At 35.8% G+C, this 14,973-nt stretch overlaps 1 protein-coding gene, 1 non-coding gene and 1 pseudogene across 2 annotated transcripts in view; all 3 read right to left on the bottom strand.

Annotated features, from left to right (window-relative positions):
* Window positions 1-14,973, bottom strand: part of DACH1 (dachshund family transcription factor 1) — a gene marked incomplete at its 5' end in the record, with an annotated part of 423,490 nt that overhangs the window by 381,688 nt on the left and 26,829 nt on the right. The window lies entirely within an intron of this gene.
* Window positions 1-14,973, bottom strand: part of LOC102424323 — a 60,719-nt pseudogene that overhangs the window by 20,856 nt on the left and 24,890 nt on the right.
* On the bottom strand, window positions 12,954-13,138 carry LOC111827508. Its single transcript, XR_002831109.1, has one exon. It is a non-coding gene; the product is annotated as a small nucleolar RNA SNORA23 (small nucleolar RNA).

Below are 14,973 nucleotides of genomic sequence, written 5' to 3' on the forward strand. Positions count from 1 at the left end.
TTAAATTTATAGTTTAAACTTATACAAATCTATAGAAAATCTATCTTTGGGGATTATGTTATGCACCATAACCAAGGTACCTTCACCAAGGTTTGGCATGTCTTGAGTCATAATTTTCTACAAAGCTGAGTATAATTAACTGTGATTATAAATTTAAAAAATGAAATATTCAATAAATTATTAATTTTTCCTATTTCATACACAAGCATAATAAACAAAAACATTGTTTTCCTTAAAATGCCCTTTTTTCACAAGATTATAACAATAGCAAAATTACTTAATCCGTGTTTCCATTAAAAAAAAAACACATAGTAATCAGTTATTCTACTTATTAAGACAAAAAAAAAGGGTCAATGTTTTCAAATCAGAAATCAAAAGATTTCATCTCTTACTAAACCTCCTGTTTCTAGATGCATGCACATAATGAAACTGAAAAATGACCGTGGAACTTTCTAGAGAGCTAGTGAGCTATGAAATGAAAGGCTTCATCAAGACATGTGATTAACTTATTTAAACTTTTTCACTGCTGTACTGAGAAATACATTTTCTTTTATCTCAACATTATAATCACAATCATCATATAAAGAAAAACTCCTGAATGCTAAACCTGTATTTAAAATAGGGAACAGCTGCAAAGGTCATTTACATATCATATCACAGATAGCCAAAGGTAGTATTAAACTCAGAGCTCTAAGAAAGCAATGGAAGATAAAACTTATTTGTATCTTGATTGCTCAACAAGGTATTCAAGCCAAGAAAACATAAACTTGAAATAAGAGCACAATGCTTGCTATGCCAATACACTTACATGTGCAAATCATATGAAAGTATTTCAAGTTAGTCAAGAAATAAAAGTTAAATCACTAATTTATTTCCATATGAATCGCTCAAAATTCCTTGAAACTGTTGCCACAGGCCATGAAATAGAAGTAATAGAATGATATAATTCTAAGAAAACATAACAATAAGGAATTTAAGTTTCTAAAACACTCTCAGAGAAACTGTTATTACCCAGTCTGGAATTATGTATACAGAGGGTCTTCAATAAAGAGTTATCATTTACTGTCTACAGTGAGCCAAGATTTAAGCTCCATGCATTACATCATTAAATTTTATCTCCATAATAACCATGAACATTGTATATTATTATTATTACTATTATTAAGATGAACCAGCCGGGACTCAGAAAAGTATATCTGAGATCCAATAATTACTCAGAAAAGGAAGGAATAAAATGACTCAACCCATTTCCTTTAACAAATTGACATGCTGAAATTAGGGAAAGAAGAAAGAATTTTTTTCCCTAATGCTCTGAACAGTCAATAACTAAACATTTGTAAGCAATAGAAACATGCTAAGTATTGACAAGTGAAGTCTGGTCAAGGTAAGAGTAATGTGTGCCCAGCATGTGTCAGGGGCTCAGTGAGTACTTCGGAAATGAAGGAGCAATAAATGAATGAGTGACTGAGAGGGTGAATTGGTGTTGAGGGGAGACAAGGACGGTGAAATGGAGGAAGTGTAAAAGAAGAGAGGGAGAAAAGGATTGAGGGAAGGAGTAGGAAAGTAAAGAACATATTGGGCACACTAGCTATAGCAAACTTGATTTTTTAAAAATGTTTTATTGTTTAAAGTATTACAAAGAGTATTACATATGTCTCCTCCCCTCACCCCTCCCTGGCAAACTTGAGTTTTATTTAGCTCTTCTAGATCTGCAACTAGAGTTCCTCTTTCAGCTAAGCTACAATTTTCCATTTGGTTTCTTTTATCAATATCGAAAGATAACTCTAAGTCACTAGGGTATTATTTCAATTACTGCTTCATCAAAAGAGTTAATATAATTCCTTACTTACTCCCAGGGAATAGTTTACACGATGGGGAAGTTTGCCCTAACATGCGTGCGCTTTTTCCTATCACAGAGTCAATAAAGTAGAAATTCTGTCCAAAAACATTCATTTCCTTGAGCAATTTAAGGATGAAGATATCACTATTTTACACATTGTTAAACATGGGATCTTTAACACTGTTGCCTTAAATGTATTCTAATAATGGAAGGAAAACAATCTATGAAATTCAAAGAATATTCCAAATAAGCCGTAAATTAAGGAGACTCTCACAGGAGGAAGAAATGAAAAATGCATCACTGATTGGCTTGGGAGGTAAGAGAGCTATTGCTTTATTAAGTTTCATATCTGACCCAAATTAATGGATCAAATGTTTAAAAATATTTTAAATGAAACATAAAAATATGCCTTTAAAAGTTACTAATTATGTGCTTCATATTTAGCTTGTCCTTTTATTTCCTAATGTAGTCTCCATATCTTATTTAAGAATATTATAAAGAAGAAACAACTGCACAGATCATAATTTTGCATTATTTACTCACTTCCATATCCAAGCTATTATTATATAACTGTTTTTCACAGGTTAATAGAGAAATAATTCACATATCATACATTCATCCATTTAAAGTGTGTAATTCAGTGATTTTAGTATGTTTACAGAGTTGTGCAGCATCACCACAATCTAATTTAAGAAAATGCTTATCCCCCTAAAAGAAACGCTACGCCCATTAGTAATCACTCTTCAGCCTGCCCCACAGCCCTCGGCAATCACTAACCTACTTTAGGTCTCTGTCATTTTGCCTATTCTGGTCAATTTCTATAAATGAAATTGTTCAGCATGTTGTCTTTCTGACTGGCTTCTTTCACTTAGCATAATGTTTTAGGGTTCATCTATGTTGCAGCATGTATCTGCACTTCATTTCCTATTAATACTGAATGATAGTCCATTGTATGAACATACCACTTTTATGTATCTAGTTATCAGTTGATGAACATTTTGGGTGGTTTGGGCTATTATGAATAACACTGTTATCAAAACTTGTGTATGTTTTGTGTGCACATATATGTATTCAATATCTATACTAATAAAAAGGTAATATGCAAATTAGTCACAACGCCCTCACAATCACAACTGGATAGGCTAATTAGTCATGACCAGTATGCAAATTGACCATCACTCCAACACAATAAAAAGAGAGGGATATGGTAATTAGCCCTGGTATGCTAATTAGTAATGACCGGTATCCAAATTGACCATCACTCCAACACATAAAATTGCCGCCCCCATGTGGTTAAAGATGGCCACCCCCATGTGGCCACAAGATGGCCACCACAAGATGACCTGCAAGGGAGGGCAGTTGGGGGCAACCAGACTGGCAGGGGAGGGCAGTTGGAGCGACCAGACTGGCAGGGGAGGGCAGTTGGGGACAACCGGGCTGACAGGGGAGGGCAGTTGGGGGAGCTCAGGCTGGCAGGGGAACAGTTAGGCGTCGATCAGGCTGGCAGGGGAGTGGTTAGGGGCAATCAGGCAGACAGGTGAGCGGTTGGGAGCCAGCAGTCCTGGATTGTGAGAGGGATGTCCCAGATTGGAGAAAGTGCAGGCTGGGCCTAGGGACACACCCCCAGCAGTGCACGAAATTCGTGCACCAGTCCTCTAGTGTATGTGTGTGTGTGTGTGTATCTGATTGGTACCTATAATAAAGACAACTGATCTGTATGTTTCAAGAATATTATTCTGCACTGTAATACTGGACTTCTGGGAAACAGCTGATATATGGAAAAGCTTCCTGAAGCCCCTAGTCTGACATCTGGTAACAGCACAAACAGCTGTATCCATGCACTTGTAAAATGAAGTGATGGAAAGAATTAACACCCTGAGTCCACTGCCTTTGGCATATCAATCTAGATCCCAAATTCTGCATCTTAAAAACTAGAAGCTAAAACATGAATTAAAATGTTGATTTGACTGCTTAATATTAAAAGAAACACTTTTATAGTAACAAAATAATGCTGTCTATATAGTATATACATATCAGTACAAAGCATATTTGTCAACTTTATAAATTCCTTTCCTAATCATTTTTAAATCCTCACTCAGGGATATGTTTTTATTGATTTCAGAGAGAGGGGAAGGGGAAGAGGGGGAGAGAGAAAGAGAGAAAGAGAGAGAAAGGAGAGAGAGAGAAATATTGATGTAGGAGAGAAATGTCATCAGCTGCTTCCCTTCTGCAACCTAGGTATGTGGAATCCACAACCTTTGGGTGTGCAGGATGAAGCTCCACCTGGACAGAGCATCCTTTCCTAATCTGCATTGTGTATGGCATACTGCCTTTCCCAACAAACAATAGTTTTGTAGTGTTTTTGTTTGTTTGCTTTTTGTTTGTTTTGTTGTTTTTTTACTGATTCTAAATTACATCAGTCCAGTAAAAAATAAACACACACACACACACACACACACACAAAAACCTTTCTTTAATCTGGACCTTTCCCACCTTTCAAGAATTTTCTCCTTCTCCTCTAAATGCAAAATGTTTGCAGGTGTGTAGACTATACAAACTATCTGCAATCCTGTGCTCATGCTGTCCCATGAGCCCACATGCTGTTCCCTCATCCAGGAGCATATAAAATATGTTAAAGGACGCTTAATGTGAGATATATTATCTTAACAAATTTAAGTAATAATAGGGTATATGTTGTACAGCATATCTCTAAGAAATATTCACTTTGTACAACTGAACTTTATACCAAATTGTATACATTAAATATGTGTAGTTTTTTTCTATTAATTAGACCTCAATAAAGTTGTTAAAAATAAAATCTTGTTTATTATATATAATCATGCTTATTATATATGTGTACCCACACACATAAAAGTGAATTTAATAAATTTAATTTTACCTACATGATTACATGTCTATATTAGTTAGTAGATCCTTAAGGACAGAATCTGGTGCTTTGTTTACTATTTTATCTCCCACAGCTAGGAGAATACCTGACCAAGAAGGCACTCACGTAATGTTTGTTGGATTCTCACTAACTCTAGGTTGAAGCAAGGAGCCTCAGAAACCCTGAACCTAAAGTTTCTGAATGCTTTACAATTAAATCTGTAGAGAGTTTCCATGTGGCAGTTAAACTCCACTAGGACAGTGATTAAGAACACCCAAGAGAAGGAACCATCATGATAATGGGTCCTACTATGCCAGGCTCACAATTATAATCTCAACTTGAAATGATTTTTGGTTGAAAAGAAATAGTGTAGAAGAGAAAAATGTTGGTGCAGCCTTAGATTCCAAACTCCAGAGCACAAATCCACTTTATGTTTTTCTAAATGCAATTCAGATAGCTCCAATTTAGCAGCATCTAAGGAAGTCGTGTTATAATCGTGGTCTCGGGGATGTAGGCTGGATTTGGAGCCTCCTGGCTCATAGCTCACTAACTAGATCACCTCCTGTTATAAGACATTGTCTTCAGGAACCTGAACCTAATCAGTACAATATGGGCTTCATTAATTTAGAGAATATAGCCTTCAATACCAAGCTGGCTAAAAACAAAATAAACGTGCAAATTAATTGGTAAGGCATCCTTGGGTTGTGTACTAAGTTCCAAACTTGAGAAAACATCCACTCAACCAGGAAATGATTCCATAATAGCAGAAGTGCCAGCAGGCGCAAAGAACAAGCCGAGAGCAAGGAGTGATAACTGCATCAAAGGACTGTCAGTGTACTACAGAAGAATAAGGTCATTGATAGGACGATCATTATTAAGTTTATAAAAACACTGGATTCACCTCCAATTGAACAGTGCCCTTTTAACATTTACAATTTAATTTATGTCACTGATAGTAAAACTTCAGACTATGCATGCCAATTCAAGTAGTAAGAGAATAGGGAAAAACAGTCATAAATATATATCTGATTTGGGTTTCCTAGTTTTAAGGCAAAAACTAAATAGCAAATCCTTCTTCAAGGTAATTATCGCTGATTCTTTTTTTTTTTTAACTAGCAACTGAATTTTAGAGCAATTGCATTGTGTGGTCAACAGTTAAAAAAAAAAGAACAGTGTCATTAACCTCATAAAATCATTTAATAGTCACCTGAATTTATTTGTAAATTTATAATCCTTCTGATAGCTTTTGATTAGCGTAGTAAAGAATAGGTTCCGCCACATAGATGATGTAAATGCGTGACAATAACTGCAACACAAGGTGGTTACCTTTAAGGCCACAAAACAGAATCCTTCCTCTCCTCTGTCAGCAACATTTGTACATAAAGAAGATAGAAATACACTGGGAATAGGAACATTTCTTGCATTGTTTTCTGTGCTAAACTCTTCTGATGAAGACTTACCCCTCTGAATCGGGAAACCACAATCTTTCAAAAGTGGAAAGCTGCATTACAGGCTAACGGAAAGGCACTGGACCCAGAGATAAGATCTGGGTTCTGCTTCTCTCTCTGCAGCTGACTGCCCTTGACCTAAAGCAAGTTCTGTAACCTCTGTGAGACCCACATGCCCTCCTTGATCAATGAAGCTTCTTGTACCTGTTCCCTCGAGCTCCAAATGAAATGTGGACCCCTCCACTAAATCATGCTTTTAAATATGTTTTAAAATTGTATACTGTTAGAACTAGAAACCATCGTTTGTAGCATAAAAACATATTTACCATAAAACAGTAGCAGAAATGTAATGTGTATCTACAAAGCAACTCATTTGAATAGACACACTACTGAAAATACTCTTCACAGAGATAGGTTATAGGATTTCAGGGCAGGCTCATGGCATCATTGGGAAAACGGTTGGGTTTTTCTTCATTATATGGTCCTCCTGTGGTTTTGCCCTTCCTTTTTTCAGTGTGATGATCCCTCTCTCCAAGTAGCTGATCTGTGAGTAGTTCACTCTCCCTCACGTTTCCTGGGTTCTCCAGTAAGGCCTGCTACTTACTGTCTTTTAGGCTCACCTCTGGGTTCTTACCCTCCACTCAATAAAGCTACTGCTGATGTGCTTGTATCTACTATCTGCTCTTGCCTCTTTTGTTGTCCATACGCTCTCCTTCCACATAAATTTACTTAAATCCTGTCCCCTGAAGGTCAGGTGTTCTCTTTTCAAGACTGCATAAAATGCTCTACGATGACATCCAAGCCACACTAATGGACCAAGGTAAAAAAGTTTAAAAAGTAGGGAATTTAAATATTTTAGCTTAACGTATGCTTTTTAAATAAAATTTCCTTACCATGAGAATTTTAGTGGTTGGTTAACTGGGATTATATTTTACATATCTCTACAAATTATATACAATAAAAGGGTATTTAATTCACAATTAGGCTTGGTTTTGTGTGTGTTCCTGTATGCGTGTGCATTTAAAAATATAAATAAAACAAAAGATAATTTAGTATGTAGATGTAAATTAATAAAATTCCATTTAGGAAATTCCTCTTGAAAGATGGAATAGAATGATTTTAGACAATTTAAAAAAAATTCATTTGACATTAGAATAAGTTTATCTAATTTGAATTAATTTGATTTTACCAATAAGAAACTACTGCAGCAACACATGTATTAGCTGTAAAACTTCTACCATAGGGATTCATATAAAATTCAGTTTGATTTATATATCTGTTTCCTGCTAAAAACTAAGCTTGGCTTCTTTAAATTCTGAACAAGTAATTGCAGACTGCTCATCCATTATATCCAAGCACTCTGCCCCAGTATAGGATCCACCATGGTAACAGTTCTTTCATCAAAGCCTAATGGTTTGTTTCAAATAATCAAAGTAGTGTTTATATCACTGTCCTCAGGTGCAACCATTTTGTTTCCTGGAGAGCAGTACGGTACATGCTAATGTCACAAGTGATAAATCAAAGTAAGTACGTTTGTTTTTCTACCTTAACCAGTCTATTCAGGGCCACTAACAAAAATACATGTTGGCGTTTGCACTTATGCACTTTCTATAGAGACCATCTAGTAATAAAGATTACCGAGAACAAATACATATGCAAAACAGATGGTTATATGCAAGTCTTAGTTGTATGAGAAAGCCCAGTGTTAGATGACACTTGCTGTGAATTAATTGGTAAGCTTTACCAAGGGAGAGAGTAGAAACAGAGAGCTTTTCTACTACAAATGATCGATGATATGCCTTTTACATATAGGGCATCAAAATAGCTTACTCTCCTAAAATCACCATATATTTTTAGTGGGTATATTCATTTACATTTTTGTTAAGAATTAAAAATTCATCTTCAAATTTACAGATTGAGAAGAGGTCTGAGAAATTGAGATGAAATACATCTTATTTCTAAATACAAAGTTCTTGTGGCAGTCAATGGGAAACAGTGAGTTAGCAGAGTCAGAATAAGAACTTGGTTCCTATATTGTCCTGTTTACTCTTTTCAGCTTGAATTTGCAAGACATTCAGAGCGTTTGTTCTTTAAGCCAATAGAGGCTGTGAATGTCGCAAAAGTGGTGTTTTTTGTATTCAAAAGGGAATTGAACCTGCCTGGATATTGATCATTTCCAGTTTCCAGTTCATGGAGTAGCACTTTGAGGAGCACTGGAGAAAGTATTAGGCAAAGAGAGACAGTGGAAATCTGCCTCCTCACCTACTTAAGCATATATAAATGAGGAAGAAACAAAGAGAAATCGACAACTGGAAAATAAACGGAGATGAATTAAAGACCACTATGTTTAACCGACCGGTCTAATATCCTCCGAGAGTCAGTATTCCCTTTCACATTCGTCTTTGCTCAAGAAAGTAAATGAGAGCAAAACCACGGGGTCTGGGACTCCAAACGGGAAAAGGGAAGAGACGAGGAAAGCAGCCTGCAAAGCCCATCTTCCGCCAAATAAAAAAGGAAGCGCTGCAAGCTCCATCTTATTTACCTCTGGGTTTTGGAACCCTAACATAAAATATACCCCGAGCAATACACCTCACTCTGTTTTTCTCTGCTCTAAGCGATGGCTTCTCACAATCAAAATTCAGTCAGTAGCCTATGACTGATAGGACTTATCTCTAGATGTCAGCATGGCTTCAGAGGAACAAACTGACAAAGTAAAGGTGATAAGTTAGGGAGTAAAATCCATTTAAATGGTAGGACATCTGATTATGGTCCCACAAATGTATGTAGAGCAAAGAGTGTTGAAGGAGCTTAAGTACAAATGATAAAATGACAAAGTTAAAACCTTTTCACCAGCATATATAGTGCTGCTAGGGCAAATTAAGAGGTATGTATCATTTTAAAATGTCATCAAAGCTAGAGTTTTACTTCAAAATTTTGGCTACCACTGCCTGAGTAAGCCTTAATCTACTGAGAGCAATTTTCTGATTTCTGAGTATTTTAAAGATGGAACTGTTAGCCTTTCTCATGTCAAAATAGGTAATTCGAAATATTTAGCAACTATTTCACTTTAGTTATACAGTATATAAACATAGAAACAAACACAAGTTAGTATTGTAAAAAAAAAGTAAGAAACTCTAAAATCTGCTAATAATTCCTTCCAGACTGAATGTTTACATCTTCTATATGCATTTTAATGTAGATGCATGTTTTCTTTCATTAAATCATTGCCTCCTGAACCAATCTTAACATAACTTGTTATATAGAGAGTTTTCTTTTCCATAGTAATATATAGATATTCCCACCAGAGAGTTACTTTACTGTTCTGTGAAAGACCTCCTTCAAATGAAAGGCTTAATAATCTATCACCAAATCATGATTAATTTTCTACCACCAGGCCACATACCAGGATTACTCCCAAATGTTCAGTTTAATTTAAGTACTTTCTGATTCATGAACTGGAGGATAACATAAAGCTATAAAAGGTAATCCAATCCTAACATGGCCTTAACCCCTATAATCTGCACTTCAATAGCAGAGAAACTGTATAGTTTTGAAACTGTAATCAAGAATTTTTCTTTGCAAACACACACTGGAGCTGTCCTTTGCTCCCATCTCTTATTAGATTACAATAAAACGACCATGCTCTCTTTATGGTGGGAACACAGCGACCCTGGGGTGATTTATAATCTTGTGAAACCCTGTCCACACTGCTGACCAGACTTTTTTTGAGGTCACTATCTGTTTCTTCAACTGATGTCTTCCTGCTGTGACAACACTGTTGGAGAGCTGTCAGCACACAAGAATTTCTCAGGCTATGTATTGTCTTTGAACGAATTTCTTGTGTTATTTCTATTGAGAAGCATTTGTGTGCTTGATGTTTAGACAGTAAAGAATCTTTCTGAGATTTTCTCATTAGTCTAAATCCTGACAAAAAGAAGACAACTAAATAGAAATAAATGAAGTGAATCTCTTATTGACAAAAGGAGGGGATATTTATTTCTTCTGAACATATAACACTGCTGTTGCTAAATACAAACAATAAGGCGGCAATTCATTTTTTAAATGGGAGTATTGTTCCCAATGGTAAAATAATTTGACTCCAACATATTAGATATTGTCAAAAGTAAGTATTAGCTAAAATGCCTGGGGTTTATATAAATGTAAAAAAAATGTGTGCTTTGCTATATTTCTTTAATGTGGGAAATAGGGGGAAAAGTTAAACTAAGAAAATGTTTTAATAGTAATTTCTGATAAAAAATAAGTTTGCTATCCAATCATCAAAAAGCCATGGTAGATGAATAAAATTTATATTTAGTTTTGCCAAATAACAAATGATATTTAAAAATCAAGATTAAGAACTAGCTAATTTTTTATGTTATGATAGGAGAGAAGCGTGTTCAAATGATAGATCTTGATTAACTTAGGTTCTCAAATTACTTTCCACTAATTAAATACAAAAATAGTAGAGAAAGCATGGAATCCAACTTGTTGGGTTCAATTGATTCAGTTTGTTCTCCCATTTATTTCTTATTTATTTTTTATCCTGACCTCAGAATATGTTTTTATTGATTTTTAGAGACAAAAAAAGGGAGAGAGAAAGAGAGAAAAATATCAATGTGAGCGAGAAACATCAATCAGTTGTCTCCTGTACATGCCAGGACCAGAGATCCAAACAAAGCCTAGGTATGTGCCTTGACCAGGAATCAAACTCAAAACCTTTTGGTAGGAGACAGTGCTCTAACCCACTGAGCCGCCCAGTCAGGGCTATTCTCATTTTAATTGTATTTGATTAAATTAAAAAAGGTTACATTGGATGAGTTAGTTTTTATACTTAAATATCTCCTAAAGAAGGAAGAAATGAATGTTTTCAAATTTTTATTTTTCTTGGCTTTTATTTCTTTCTTTATTTGTTTATTTATTGAGAGAGGACAATTGAGAAAAAAAATCTAATTTTTTTTTGAGACAGTGAAGTCCATGTGGCTTCAAAAAGAAATTAATAGAGTTGTCCCCTCTTCAGAATGTTCCTTCCTTGGGTCTAATTGAGGATACGCTCTTGAAGGCTACATACAAGCAGAGCAAATATTTTCTCGGGAAGAGCCAACATTGATGCAAAAGAATCCCAGACCATTGGATCCATTTGCATCCCTTGGGCCAGAAAGATTGGAGGCGCTCAACTGAGAGGTGCCTGTACCAAGGGCCCTGGAGATGCTAAATTCTGGGTTATATGGTTACTGCATATGGATTACTTTCACCCAAACACAGAGCTGCATTACTTTGAGAGGCACGTGAAGACTTCATACCTTCACACATTGTACTTTGTCTTCCCAAGTTTAGATGACAAAGACCCAAGGTTTACCTTCTACATATGAGAAGAAAACAAGTGTAAACTGAATCTTATTTGAAAATGTCCATAAACCTATTTTGTACATTCCATCACTTAAAGTGGAATACTGGAAAACAGCAATGTTAATAGACTAAAACTATGATTTCCAAACTTATCATGTAACATCATGACTTTTTTTTACAGTAGCCAAATTTCAGGAAGGGGTGAGTGTTTAAACTTAACTAGATCTGAATTTGTATGAACATTACAACCCAGAGCCCACACCAGTGCTGGACTCTGGCAACAGAGCCTGTGGGCTTTATAAGCCTTTGAGCTGAGATTTATAAGACTATTCAGTCCTCTATGTTTGTGTAATTTAAAACACTGGGAGGCCCCATCTGAAGACCTTTATATAGTGCCATACTATTTTGTCTGGGTATGGCCTTCAGAATCTAAAATAAGAAAATAGTTTAATAGTAATTGCATTAGATACAATAAATTGTAATGCCTATTCTTGGCACAAAGCTGCCATAGATCAGTAAAACTTAACGTTAATTTTCCCAACTAGCACTTGATATTTAAAATCAAGTAGCTCCTTGTTAGAATTAGAGCTAACAGGTCCTCATCATTTTGTTCATCATTATAAGCTATTTTAAAATGATGCGAAAATGTTTAACTTCACGAAAGTATGGACATATTGGTAGTAATAACAAATAAGTTAAGTGTTCCTTTGTTTCCAGAAGCAATCTACCATTTACCTTCTCCAAGGACTCTTTTAATAAAATGGGCAGGAAAAAAAATCAATTAAAATAGTGAAATGCCCCTTAGGATAAAGTTAGTTCAGCAGTCATTGCATTTCTCAAGAATCTCTTTATCTTGTGCTAAAGTAATATACATTTTTGCCATGTTTTTAAGTACTATATTTTTCATAATGAGGCTGTTTAAAACTGAGCACTGGAAAGAGAACGGGTGCTGATACAGCAAGTGTTATGATATAAAACTGGGGTTATGGGCGAAGCACACAACAGAAATGGGAAACGTGATTAGAGGCAAAATGGATGAGGCAAGGATATCACATAACAAACCAGTGAAGTAAAGTAGCCTCAAAGACCCCGAATATCTACAGCATCTCCGCTATCTAGAGCTATTGTGCCCAAGAGGATGTCTAAAGATACTATAATGGGACATCATTTCTGGAATCACTACCTATATAACATAAAGTAGTCCCAAGAATGAAGTCAGAACTCGAAGAATTCAGCAAGTAATTCCACATTTTTTATAGCTCACCACACCACCCTCTCGCCTGTATTTGACCCACTCTCACTTAATAAAGGATGTAGCCATATTAGCATTTCAAAGACATAGGATTTTTTTTAATTTAAAAAAATGCAGTGAGTTATTATAGATAACTTAGGTTAAATTTCCAAAAGCTATACAGTATCTCTATCCCCAAAGTTCTGTGTGGGAATTTGGAGGCTGGCCAGTGGTAAATTATGTCCAGTGAGACAACACTAGACCAGTACTATGATCCCAACTTACTCTCTGGCTGCATGATGTTTGTGTGGATAGCAAGATCTGAATGCAAAACACAGACAGACACTGCTATCAGACACAGAGGAAAACTGTGCACACATTACATCAGCCATAAAGACATAGGATTTTTGATGCACCATTAAAGTTGATTTGTCTTGTTTTGTTTTGTTTTGTCAAAAATTGTGACTCTAGTATGGTACTGGGAATGATACTCAATGAGGTTATAGAAATAATGCTGCACACATTCTTGATTTGAGAATCAGAGAAGCAGCATAATTTTGGAAGATGAATACCAAGGTATTAGTTAGCATTCCGAAAATGCCACCATTGTGTCTTTTAACTCTGCTTTTTCTATTCTTCCCTTTGCCCCATCCCCTGGTTGTCCATTCATCATGGAGGAATTTAGTGTTGAGACTCTGTCCAGGAATTTGCTAGCCAGACAGAGCACAAGACAGAAAAAGCAAGTCTGCAACAAACTTTTCTGTTTTGCCTCAACTTTCTACCAAAAGCCATTATTCTTCCAACATATTTGCTGGTGAAGACTATGGCAAAAACTTTGGGAATGTTGGCTCCTATGGTCATAGTAGGACCAAAACCAACCAAAGGCAGGTATCTGAAAATAAACTTGCCTATACACACTTCATGAATGAGATACCTAGCTCTTGCCAAGGAGAATAAAGGCCTTCATTGCTGAGATATACAGAAATACAAGAAATGGAGCACAAATAACCAAAGAAGTAAACAACAAAAAATGTGATGTCTTACAAAGAAGTCTGAATTAAAATGAACTTTTAATCAATTTTGTAACAACTGGAATTCATGAGAAACTTCATAACCCTTATTAAAATGAAAATAGAAAAACAAGAGTAGGAATTCTGCTCTCCTGGCCTGCCTCCAAGTAAGGTACTTTGTTTTGACTACTCAAATTATCCCTGAGGTAACAATTATCTCATACTTTTTAAAAACTACTCATCCCTAGGCTACTGGCTAGAACCTTTATTGATTTAAAAAGGCTGCCCTATAGACCTATGCATTGTATTCTGTTTTCCTGGGTCAGTCCTTGTTTTCACCAGTTGTCCCAACATAATTATTAATACTACTTCTGTAACACTTCTCTAGACCTTCCTAATGCCGCGACCCTTTAATACAGTTCCTCATGTTGTGGTGACCCCCAACCATAACTGTAATTTTGCTACTGTTATGAATTGTAATGTAAATATCTGATATGCAGGATGTATTTAGGCGACCCCTGTGAAAGGGTCGTATTTAGGCAACCCCTGTGAAAGGCGACCCACAGGTTGAGAACCGCTGGAGTGTTCCAATTCGGCCAATATTTTTTATGGTTGCCCTTCCTAGGCCCCTTAGGAATGAGGGAAGAGGTGATAGAAGCCAATCAATTAGTAAAGGAAATGTCACCATAAAGAAGTTTAAAGCATAAGATTGGCTTTCTAATATTTTACTACCTTTAAAAAATCACCTAGACTTGGAAATATTCTATGGTATTGAGGACATTTATATCCCTTCATACAGAAGTAAGTGAATAGTAATAACTGCAGTCTATTTACCAACTTGAATAATTAAAATATTTCTATTAAACTTCAAATAAGGACAGAATCTTTAAATACAGAATTTATCTTGGGCCCTGTCAGGTGTGGCTCAGTCGGTTGGATGTTGTCTCATGCATGGAAAGGTTACTGGTTCAATTCCCAGTCAGGGCACAGGCCCAGGCTCTGGGTTCAATCCCTACTTGGTGTGTGTACAGGAGGCTGCCAATCCACATCAGTGTTTTTCTCTTTCTTTCTCCCTCTCCCTTCTTCTATCTCTAAAACCAAAAAAAAAAATTTTTGAATAATTTATCTTGGGCACTGATATGCTTAATATGCATAATTTTATTTAATATATGACAAATATTATCATCCCACCTTAATATATGAGCAAGATG

This window comes from Myotis lucifugus, unplaced genomic scaffold, assembly GCF_000147115.1.
Source record: "Myotis lucifugus unplaced genomic scaffold, Myoluc2.0 scaffold_177, whole genome shotgun sequence".
NCBI lineage: Eukaryota > Metazoa > Chordata > Mammalia > Chiroptera > Vespertilionidae > Myotis > Myotis lucifugus.